Source organism: Syngnathus typhle, unplaced genomic scaffold (assembly GCF_033458585.1).
Source record: "Syngnathus typhle isolate RoL2023-S1 ecotype Sweden unplaced genomic scaffold, RoL_Styp_1.0 HiC_scaffold_34, whole genome shotgun sequence".
Classification (NCBI taxonomy): domain Eukaryota; kingdom Metazoa; phylum Chordata; class Actinopteri; order Syngnathiformes; family Syngnathidae; genus Syngnathus; species Syngnathus typhle.
Window position 1 is genome coordinate 482,305 of NW_026871940.1, and position 11,233 is coordinate 493,537.

General features: G+C 42.4%; 1 long non-coding RNA gene across 1 annotated transcript; it reads left to right on the top strand.

Moving 5' to 3' along the window:
- The first annotated feature begins 848 nt into the window (after positions 1-848).
- LOC133147168 (uncharacterized) lies at positions 849-3,213 on the top strand. Its single transcript, XR_009711540.1, has 3 exons — positions 849-905; positions 2,115-2,132; positions 3,105-3,213. It is a non-coding gene; the product is annotated as an uncharacterized LOC133147168 (long non-coding RNA).
- Positions 3,214-11,233: the final 8,020 nt, after the last annotated feature.

The following is an 11,233-nucleotide window of genomic DNA, read 5'->3' on the forward strand; positions in this document are numbered from 1 at the left end:
CCATGTATAATGCGCACCCCAGATTATATGACAATAAATTAGTTACATTTTGCGCATTATACATGAAAAAATACGGTATGTTAGTTTGCGAGCAAGCTGTAAGACGCATTCAGATTTGCTCCAAGAACCAAAAAGCGCTCCATTTGCATTCATCCCTGAATGCAGACAGTAAACATGCAGCGTATCCACAATGTCCTCATTCGAAGCACATGTGCGTGTACTTTTACATACTTTTTTTGTATTTAAAAATAACATTTTAATTTTTTTACATGTGACTCAAATCTATGTTCTAGCACAGTAACTGATTTCTCTCTCTCTCTTTCTCTCACGCTCTCATCCTCTTTATGCAGTTGAATTGCTTTGATGAATTGCTGTCACAAAGATTCAAGGTTTTTATTGTGGGAGAGATTTGGCATACAACGTCTGTTGTGGTGGTGCTTGACACATTGTCCAAACTGTTACGTCCCGATTTGAACACTAGGTGTCACCCAAGTGACATTAAAAACTGACGTGGTGCTGTCGCTTCGTTGCAGTGTAAACAATAAAAGAAAAAAGAAGTATGAAATTGATTATCGAAATTACTGCAAGAGTCAAACTTGTTTGTCAATATTATAGTTCCATACATCAACCACATTTTGAAACATTCAACGCCCATTGAATACCTGCCGAGCTAGACTGCAATTGACTGATTTCCTGAATCCAAACTCTACTTTTGATATTCAACCAGAAGCACATCGTCATTTTTCTGACTAGGTACGTGGCTCAAAACACGATAATTTAATAAGCTACTTACCCCAGGGACTTGAAATTTAGATTTTCCGATTGTCGTAAATGCATCACGAGAGCATGTTCGCGTCACGAGGTGAACACATTCATTCCGGTGCGGCCGTGAATGGGTGACCAAGGTAAGTAGCAACACGTCGTCCTCATAAGAATTCAAATGGCCAAATGTGTTCTTTAATGGTCTAATCTACTATAAACTACCATGTTTATGTCCATTTGGTGTTTGTCTGTCCGCGCGTGTAGGCAACTAGCGTCAAACAGTTTTCTTGCTATCGTTAGCACGCTAGCATCTGCGCTTGCTACTGTGAGCTCGTTATCGCGCGTGGTAACGACATATATTCAAACGTTGAGGTAATATAATTAGTGCGTCTTCTAGCGTTGAGACGTTCTGACGTTGGCGGTCATTGAGATATAACCAAATTAGGACGATAGGCCGCATGTTTGAAAAGTGTTAAGATTGTTTGAATGCACATTTGTTGTTGCCATGTTTCGTTTAAGTGGTTACGTTTATAAAGTCAATAAACCTACGGCCGCCATTTTAATTTCTTTACGGCAGAAATGCATGGCGTCTTTCTCCCTGGAGTTCTTCAATAACAACGGGGAACTCAAGTTTTGTTGAGTCTGACAACCTGCTCTTTTTATTACTGTCAAAGTAATTTCTGTTTAGAAAATGATGTATTTGAGGCTTGCTAACTCAGTCATGTATTCATATTTAATGAAAATGTTCAGTGGCTGTATACTTATTCATATGCATATGAATACACACAGTTTTTGAGTCATTACAAGCTATTTCTTTTTACATGCACGTTTTTGGTTGACTGATTTTCTGAAAATACGAGCCTCGGGGGATTTGGAAGTCTGTTTAATGTTCGATAAATGTATTTTTGTATGCCTCAATAAGGCATTGCAATCTGTATGAGTGGTTTGTATGTGATCTCACTGCACACATACATTGTCACCGTGAGAACCCTGACGGCCATGATTAAGTAGTTTGATAATATGTTTGAACTACACCATTTGTCATGAAAATTGGCTGATCATGAGAGGAGCATCTCTGGTTCTGACCATTTTGCGGATGTGTAAAAAGTGTGTTGTGGGTTCTGTGGAAGTTTGAACATTTTCTCCAAACATAAGAAGATTCACGTTTGCATGCTGTATTGTATCTTATTTTTGATTGGTAGAGTTTGTGTGCAAGAAATATTTTAAATTCTCAAGCCAAAATATTTGTTTGTATTTAAAAATAATATATTTTTAAATTTTTTACATTTGTCGGAAATGTATGTTCAAGTATAGTAACTGATTTCTCTCTCTCTCTCTTCCTCTCTATGCAGTTGAATTGCTTTGATCAGGTAAAGTGTGGATTATGATTATTTAATTTCACTAATGGCATCAGACAGACTCATAATCTTTGCAGCAACAAAATAATTCTTTCTTCATGCTCTTGATATTTACTGGATTTTGAAAATACAAGACTAAAGGAGATCGGAAAGTAGGTTTTGGTGTTACATAGAAAGGACCCTGAAAAAATACTTTAACAAAGATTCGAGGTTTTTTTTTTTGTGGGAGAGATTTGGCATACATTACAACGTTTGTTGTGGTGGTGCTTTACACGTTGTCCAAACTGTTACTTCCCAATTTGAACACTAGGTGTCACCCAAGTGACATTAAAAAACTGATGTGATGCTGTCGCTTCGTTGCAGTGTAAACAATAAAATATATATATATATATAAAATCGATTATCCAAATTACTGCAAGAGTCAGACTTGTTTGTCAACATTATAATTTCATACATCAATCCCTCACATTTTGAAACATTTTACGGCCTTTGAATACCTGCCGAGCTAGACTGCAATGCTTTTTTCATCGCCACTGCATGTCCTTCAAAAACAAGTGGTAGCTTGTTCAATTTTCAACGACTTTTATGAGGCAGTCTTTTTACTTCTGCTATCATTACAAAGCATATATAAATACGTTCTAGGGTTATTTCTTTGAGATGCTGTTTCTAACATTGTGACTCTTCAGTCGTGTTGTGTGCAAATAGCGACTAGTTCTCAAATTTATTTTTCATTGGTTTGGATGGGTTTGTATGGTGACAGGAGCATCCCCAGTTGTGACCACTGTGTGGATGTGTTTGAAGTGAATCATATTCAAATGTTTATGTTCTGATTTTGCTTAATTTTGGTTAAGTAGATTGTATGCTAAAAATATTTAAAATATCAAAATGTGTATATTTTAAATAGTCCTGCAACATTTTGTATGGTTTTTGTACGCAGATGTATGTTCAAGTTCAATAACTGATTCTCTTTTTCTCTGTTTGCAGAGTTCATTCGCTTTGACCAAAGGTGAAGTGCGGATTATATCCAGCCAGCTAACCATGCTTCCACCCATTATGCAATAAAAGTTTCATAGTGATGTTTAACTGTAAAAAATGCTGTTTGTTCTTTGTACAACATACAATTAGATGCAGAGATCCTGTCACCTGTTTGTAAATGCGTTTATACATTTAATGTACAAATGCTATTGTTAGGAATATTACAATCTTTTAGCATTTACTGTTGTGCATTTTATCATTCATTTTATGTGGCCACATAATAAACATGTTTTTCTGCAAAGAATTGCTAACCGAATTTCACATTTTATTATAAATTGTCATGCAAATTTAGTTTAAGTCAATTTCTAGTATACGGCGGTTCAGCAGTGACAGTAAAAATAAGGTTGCAGTGCCACCATTTTTAAAGCTGACGTGAATTACAAGAGAAGTAGAAAGATGGTACCGTTGTAACAAATATTTAACACTGTGGTTGACTTTTATGCTTTTTGTACCCCTTCTCCCCAGGCTGCCGACTGAGTCCCAACCCACCCCAACCCACCCCAACCCTCTTTATCGCTGCTCCACCTTTTGTCTCTGACTTCTTTCACTCACTGTCCATCTTGTGGTGTTGATAAGACAATCTGATGTGTGGATAAGACAATCTGATGTGTGGATAAGACAATCTGACTTGTGGATAAGACGATTTGTGGTGTGGATAAGACAAAAACCCTTTTTGGGCTGTGCATTGAAATATATCCCCTTGCATCGGGGCCTGACTGTTGAGACTTCTTTATTACCTGTTGTGTGGAATCCAATTGGGAAAAGTGCAAGACACGAGCCATGCCACGCAAAAGCAAGAAGGCGCAAGCTGCCAAGGTAAGCTGGCAACAGCGTAAAAACAACACAGACTCTGGAAGTGCAGATAAACCAACAACTGCCAAAGAATTGATGGCCATTGAACCTGAAGACTCTATGGAGGTAATGATGTCTACATCTCATGATCCTGTAACATGTGTTTTGGCATCCTACAGTCAAGATCATCCAAAGTATGCCGATTCCAGAAACAGTCAGTGTGCTGCAAACTCTGCTACATTTCTAGCTTTCCTGCAGGAGATAGAGAATGTGACCAGTGCTCACCTGGACCTTGTTCTCGATCGAGGCAATGAGCTTTTTGTGGCTACTGTGGCTGTGCTGAAAGCAGAAGGACGGTACGAACATCATCATTTGGCAACCGATGAAATCCCATCCATTGTGAATGGCTTGCACAAACAGCATGTGTTAATAAAGTATCAGTCAATGTATGGTCTTTTCAAATCCGCTATTGCTGATGTGGCATTTATGATGCTCTGTGACGGACTTCAGTGCCTGGTGTCAGAGGTAAATTATGCTCTTTTGGTTATGAATTCATTGTTTATTGCTGTTTTCCGAAACCACCAAGGCAGATATGGCTATTTTGATCCACACGCCAGAGAACGTGATGGGCTCCCTCCGCTCTCCGGTGCACCGTGTGGTACAGGTGTCATGATGCTTTTTACATGTTTGAACGATCTGATAGATAACCTCATACAGGTTTTCACTCTGGCTGGTGCCGCTCCCACTACTCAATATGAATTGATGCCGGTAAGGTTTCAACCTGTTGACAATGCAAGTGACCGTGAAATGGCGACTGATGCAGAAATATCTCTTTTGACAACGCACAAGGATTTGTTAAGCCAGTCTGCTGCTGAGATGACCCAGCGTATGGTGACGGCTGAGTCCGACCATGTGCTAGCAAACACGAGTCCATTGAAGGGGTACATGACAACAGTGAGTTGGTATGTACACAGCAAAAACAAACACGAAATGTGTTGAAAATTGCAAAATCCAAAAGGAAAACATTTCAAAGACGAACTCAAGCTCAAGAAAAGATCAATGATAATGCTATGGCGAGACTCACAAAACAAGAAACAAGGCGAATAAACGCAAACATGAAAAGGAAAGATACTGCCAAACTCCAGAGATTAGACAACGTAAAAAGTCTTACATAGTGACTCGCTACCAGCAAGACCCTGATTTCCGTGTAAAACAAAAGTCGTTTGGAGTCGACCGCTATTGCAAACATGACACAATTAAGATGAAACAGCGCGAATATATCAAGCAGAGATACAGTCAGGATGATCAATTTCGGACCAAAATGTGTTCCTATATCAAGGAGAGATACGGTCATGACGAGGAATTTAGGTGCAAACAGCGTTCTTACATCAAAGAACGTTACGCACAGGACCCTACCTTCAGATCCAAGCAGAAGGAAAACATGAGTTTGCGCTGGAAAGCCAAACATTCATCAATGAGGACAGATGCAATGCGCACTGCAACGAAACTGCTACAAAAATACAGAGTTATCAACAGATTATGTAAAGAGAGAAACGACTGCGCAATCATGAAAGCTGTTGCGCTATTCCAAGAACAGGTAAAAAATGGACCGACTTTTGTTTGCACAGTTTGCCACAGAGCATTATTTCCCAATCAAGTACGCCAGCTGACCAAATATAAGAAAAACAAGGACGTTGCAAGTTGTCTCACGCGAAGGTTTGTTCATATTTGTAATCTAGAATGTAACACATGCTGCAAAGTACCGGATGAGAGAAAAATGGAGTGGATATGTCACACCTGCCATGCACATCTCAAAGATGGTAAAATGCCAGCACTTGCTGTAAGTAACAATCTCCAACTTGCAGACATTCCCACTGAACTGTGTGATCTGAATATTCTGGAAAGACATCTTGTTTCAAAATGCATTTCATTTGCCAAAATTGTGCCTCTGCCAAAGGGTCAACAACGAGCCATTCGTGGGAATGTTGTGTGTGTCTGAAGTGGAAGAAACGGTCAATGTCTTGCCCAGACTAAGAAGTAGGTCTCAGCTGTTGAGAGTGAAACTGAAGAGACGACTTTGTTACAAAGGGCATCAGATATTTCAAACTGTCACTTGGTCCAAGCTAATGAGTGCCCTGATAAAACTGAAACAAATTCATCCGCAGTACAGAAACATCACCATCCGCGACGATGCTGACCTTTGTGACCCGACGCTCACTGATGATGAGAGCAGCTCTGATGAAGACGAAATGAACGAAAGTGACTACAATGAGGAAGACCTCGAGGCAATCCACGCATTTGAGAGGGATGCTCTCTGTGAATTGAACAGTGACTCACAGAACGATGCACGTGGTAATGTGCAGCAACAACAGTGTGCTGAAAATGTGGACGAAGGTGATGCACCAAACGGTGGGGTTATCCTGGAGTCATGTCTCCAACCAAATGATGTGTCAGAGGAAATTATGAGTTTTACTCAAGGCATTTACTGTGTGGCTCCTGCAGAAAGAAATAACCCCGTAAGCTTTTTCAGGACTCCCAAACTTGAGGCCATGGCATTTCCAGTTCAGTTTCCAACCGGAAAAAACACCCTTGATGAAGAGAGACAAATAAAAGTCACACCAAGCAAATATTTCAAAACACGTCTGTGTTGTGTGGATGAACGTTTTGCTCGTGATACAAACTATTTGTTTTTTGCTCAGTTTGTGATTGAAATTTACCTGGCAACATCAAGCATGAGAATCCAGCTACGCAAAGGTAAACCTTTTACCAGGGATGGTCGGAGGATAAACAATGCTATGCTGCAGGACAAACGTGAAGTTGAAAAACTGGTGCGCAGCAAAGATGCAGTCCGTTTCATGACGCCCCTGAGAGGCACGCCAGCCTATTGGGAAAGAACCACCAAAGATCTTTTTGCAATGATCCGACAGCTGGGTACACCCACATTCTTTTGCACATTTTCTGCTGCCGAAATAAGTTGGGAAGAGGTCATCACTGCCATTAAAGCGCAACAAGGTGAGGTGGTGGATTTTGCTGAACTTGACTGGGCCACCAAGTGTGAAATTCTACGCAGCAATCCAGTGACGACAATGCGCATGTTTGACAAACGTGTGGAAGCTCTGTTCAGAGATTTGATCCTCTCTCCGGCACGACCGATTGGTGAAGTCGTCGACTACTTTTACAGATTAGAGTTTCAGCACAGAGGAAGTTCTCACATTCATTGCCTCATATGGGTTAAAGATGCCCCTGTATTTGAGGAAGCCTCAGAAGGAGCCATCTGTGATTTTGTGTCTCGCTACATCTCGGCTCAGCTGCCGGACCCAGAAAAGGAACCCGAGTTGTATAAAAAAGTCACAGAAGTTCAGATGCACAGCAAAGGTCACACCAAAACGTGCGTCAAACACCAAGGTGCAAACTGCCGATTTGGTTTTCCCAGACCACCGTGCGAAACCACAATGATCATCACACCTGTAGCCTGTGAAAATCAAGATCAACACAAGGAGAAACAGGTGGTGGCAAATGACAAGCTTGTTCGTGTGCAGCGTTTGCTGAATGAACCCGAAACCTCATCCCTGACTTTGCCGCAGCTTTTGGCTAAATGCGAGCTCACTGATGCTGAGTACATGGAGTGTTTGTACATGACCGCCTCAAAGAGTTCTGTTGTGCTCAAGCGAGATCCAAAAGACTGCTGGGTGAACAACTACAACCGCCATTTGCTTCTTGCCTGGAATGCCAACTTGGACATCCAGTACATTCTGAATGCCTATTCGTGCATCGCATACATCTGCAGCTACATCAGCAAAGCTGAACACGGTCTGAGTCAATACCTGAAGTCTGTTATTGAAAACTCACGCAATGAAAATGTCAATGAGAGCGATGAAATGAAACAAATCATGCAAGCGTACTCAAAGAAAAGAGAAGTGAGTGCTCAGGAGTGTGTCGCACGCGCGTGCGGCTTGCATATGAAACAGTCCTCTCGCAGTGTGGTATTTGTACAAACGAGTGACAATCCGCTGAAAATGAGTTATCCTCTCTCACTCCTTGAGGGCAAAACACAGGAGTCTCATGAAGTGTGGATGACTGGCCTGCCAGACAAATATAAAAGCAGACCCCAAACGAAGGACTTTGAAGTGATGTGCTTGGCTGATTTTGCATCAACATGCAGAATTGTTTATGGCAAACAGGTAAAAGGGAAAAATGTTTTGCCTCTGCTGAACGACATGGGCTTTGTCCAGAAAAGAAAAGAAAAGCTGCTGTCATCAAATACTGCAAATTCTCAGAACAAAAGAATCCAGAGGAATATTACTGCTCCTTGCTCAAGCTGCACCTGCCTCATCGTGCTAATTGCCAGTTAAAATCTGAACGCTGTCCCTCATATCAGTTGTTTCATGATCATGCCTGTGTACAGTTACCATATAACGACTCTGTGGAGCGTGTGTGCGAAATTGTCAAAAGGAACAGAGAAAGGTATGAGAAACACAGTAAAGACATTGACGATGCCATTCAAGAGGTGGAGGAGAGTGGGCTCGTCATAAACGAATGGTGCCACCTGGCTCCTGAGAGCGAGTTGCAAAGACTCAAATGCATTGAGGAAATCAACGCAAGAGATGAACCTAATGACAACGTGGAGGAAAATGTCCCGGACTACAACGTAAGGTCAGAAACATCTGAAATTTCCATTGCGACAGAGGCTGCTGCCATCGATCCCGCAGTGTTACGTGACATGTATCGGAACCTGAACCAAAAGCAAGCGTCTGTGTTCTACAAGGTCAGAGATTGGTGCATAAAACGTGTGTGTAGCTCAAAGCCGATCGAGCAGTTCTTCTACCACATCAACGGTGGCGCCGGGACCGGCAAATCTCATCTGATCAAGTGTATCCACGCAGAGGCTACCAAAATACTGCAGAGACTACCACGACTGGCTGAGGAGGCCGACATTTCCAAACAGACGGTTGTTCTCGCAGCCTTCACTGGCACGGCGGCATTCAACATTTCTGGGACAACTTTGCATTGTCTGCTCAAACTGCCGACAAGTCTCAAACCCCCGTACCACGGCCTGGGCAATAAACTGGACGAAGTCAGAGCCGAGCTGTCGATCGCCCAAATACTCATCATCGACGAGATTTCCATGGTGTCCAAAGACCTCTTTGCCTACGTGAATGCCAGGTTGATACAAATCAAAGGCATTAATTTACCTTTTGGTGGCATGTCTGTTCTTGCTGTTGGAGATTTCTTTCAGCTCCCTCCCGTGAGACAGTCCAAACCGCTATGCGTGTACGATCCCACTCGGCTGGACCACTGCCGTGACAACTTCAAAAAGATCACGCTCACCGCCATCATGAGGCAGAAAGACGATGTTGCCTTTGCTGAACTGCTGAACCGACTCCGAGTGAAAGAAAAGTCTGATGAACTTTCGGAACTGGACAGAGCTCTTCTTGCTACGAGGTACACTTCTCCAGAAATGTGTCCAAGTCATATTCTGCATGTTTTTGCCACCAATAAACAGGTAGATGGCCATAACTCTGCGATGCGGAATCTGCTTCATAAGGACATTGTACAAATTGATGCAGATGACTACAAGAAGGACAAACGAACTGGCAGAATGGCGAGGCAAACTTTCCCTGTGCAAGGCGCTAAGAGCGAGCTCCCGGACTCGATCAGAGTTGCCCTCGGTGCTCGTGTTATGCTCACGCGTAATTTTGATGTTCAAGCAGGTCTGTGCAACGGGACGTTTGCAAAAATTGTGGAATTGGTCAACTATCCGAATGAAGCCCGTGTAAAGAAAGTTGGGTTGGAACTTGATCATGTGAGTAACACAGCGCGTGCCGCTAACCGTGTGTACATTGACAGACAGGAGGAAAAGCTGAAAAAGCCTGGAGTGACGCGCCGACAGTTTCCCATCAAGCTTGCTTTTGCCTGCACGATCCACAAGGTACAAGGCATGACAACATCAGAGGCTGCTGTTTCGCTGAAAGGCGTTTTCGAACACGGCATGGGGTACGTAGCTCTGAGTAGAGTGACTTCGCTCAGCGGTCTGCATATTCTGCATATGGACGAGAGAAGACTTCATGCAAATCCAGAAATCACTGCTGCTCTTGCTGAGATGGCAGAGGATTCTTTGGAGAGCGTGATGCCCCTCCTTCACGTGATGCCGTCGGTAGATCGGGCAAATCACCTGGTTGTCGTCCATCATAACACCGAAGGGCTGTCTTGTCATGTGCAGGACATCAGGTGCCACCACGAGCTGCACTTTGCTGATGTTTTGTGCTTCACAGAGACACACCTTCAAGGATCTGTGGCTGATGGACGTGCCTGCTTGGAAGGCTTCACAATGTTTCACAGGAACCGAAGAGATTCTTACACAAACTGTCCTGACTTGGCAACGAAACTTGGTGGCGGCGTAGGTATTTGTGTCAAAAGTCACATTGCAGCCCAGGAAAAGAAATACATACAGGGTGTGACCGACATTGAATTTGTTGTGGTGAAACTTGAAGCTCCCCTCAATGTGTTGATTGCTGCCGTTTACAGGCCTCCAGGCAACAGTCTGCGCACTTTTCTGCCAAGCTTGGGAAATCTCTTGCGGTACCTTGAAGTAATGGACCATCATCAGATCTTGGTATGTGGAGATTTTAATGAAGATATGCTATCTGCCTCATTCAAGCCCATTCTCGATTTGTTTCGCTCAACAGGTTACACGCCACTCATAACCACTGCTACCACTGACAAAAACACATTGCTTGACCTAATTTTTGTCTCTCGACCTCAGTGTGCTCTTCATTCAGGTGTCTTGCAAACGTACTACAGCTATCACAATCCTGTTTTCTGTGTTTTGGCCACTGAAAGGTAAGTCACAGCTAAATGATGTGGTTCAGCATTTGCAAAAAGGATGGAAATCAGAACGTGAACGTTGTCGTAAGTGTATAATATTAGTGGTGGGATGTGGTGGGTGATTTGTTGCCTTTAGGTGAGATGGGATCTGGGGCGAAGGTTGCTCAAAGTGACAAATGAAAGAAACCTGAAAACTCAAAATAAAAAATAACTACAGACCTATGTATGACATACTTTGTTTTCTGCAGATAGGACCTCATGTCTATGGTGGGAAGATAGTCCTGTAGGTTGAGATGGAATAGTGGTTGGGGGTCGGTGAGGAATCACGTTGAGTTAAGGGAAGGCAAAGGCTTTTTAAAATTTCAAAAAGCCTTCCCTTAACTCAACTTTTTAATTTTTAAAAAGCCTTCCCTTAACTCAACTTTTTATTTTTAAAAAGCCTCCCCTTAACTCAACGTTTT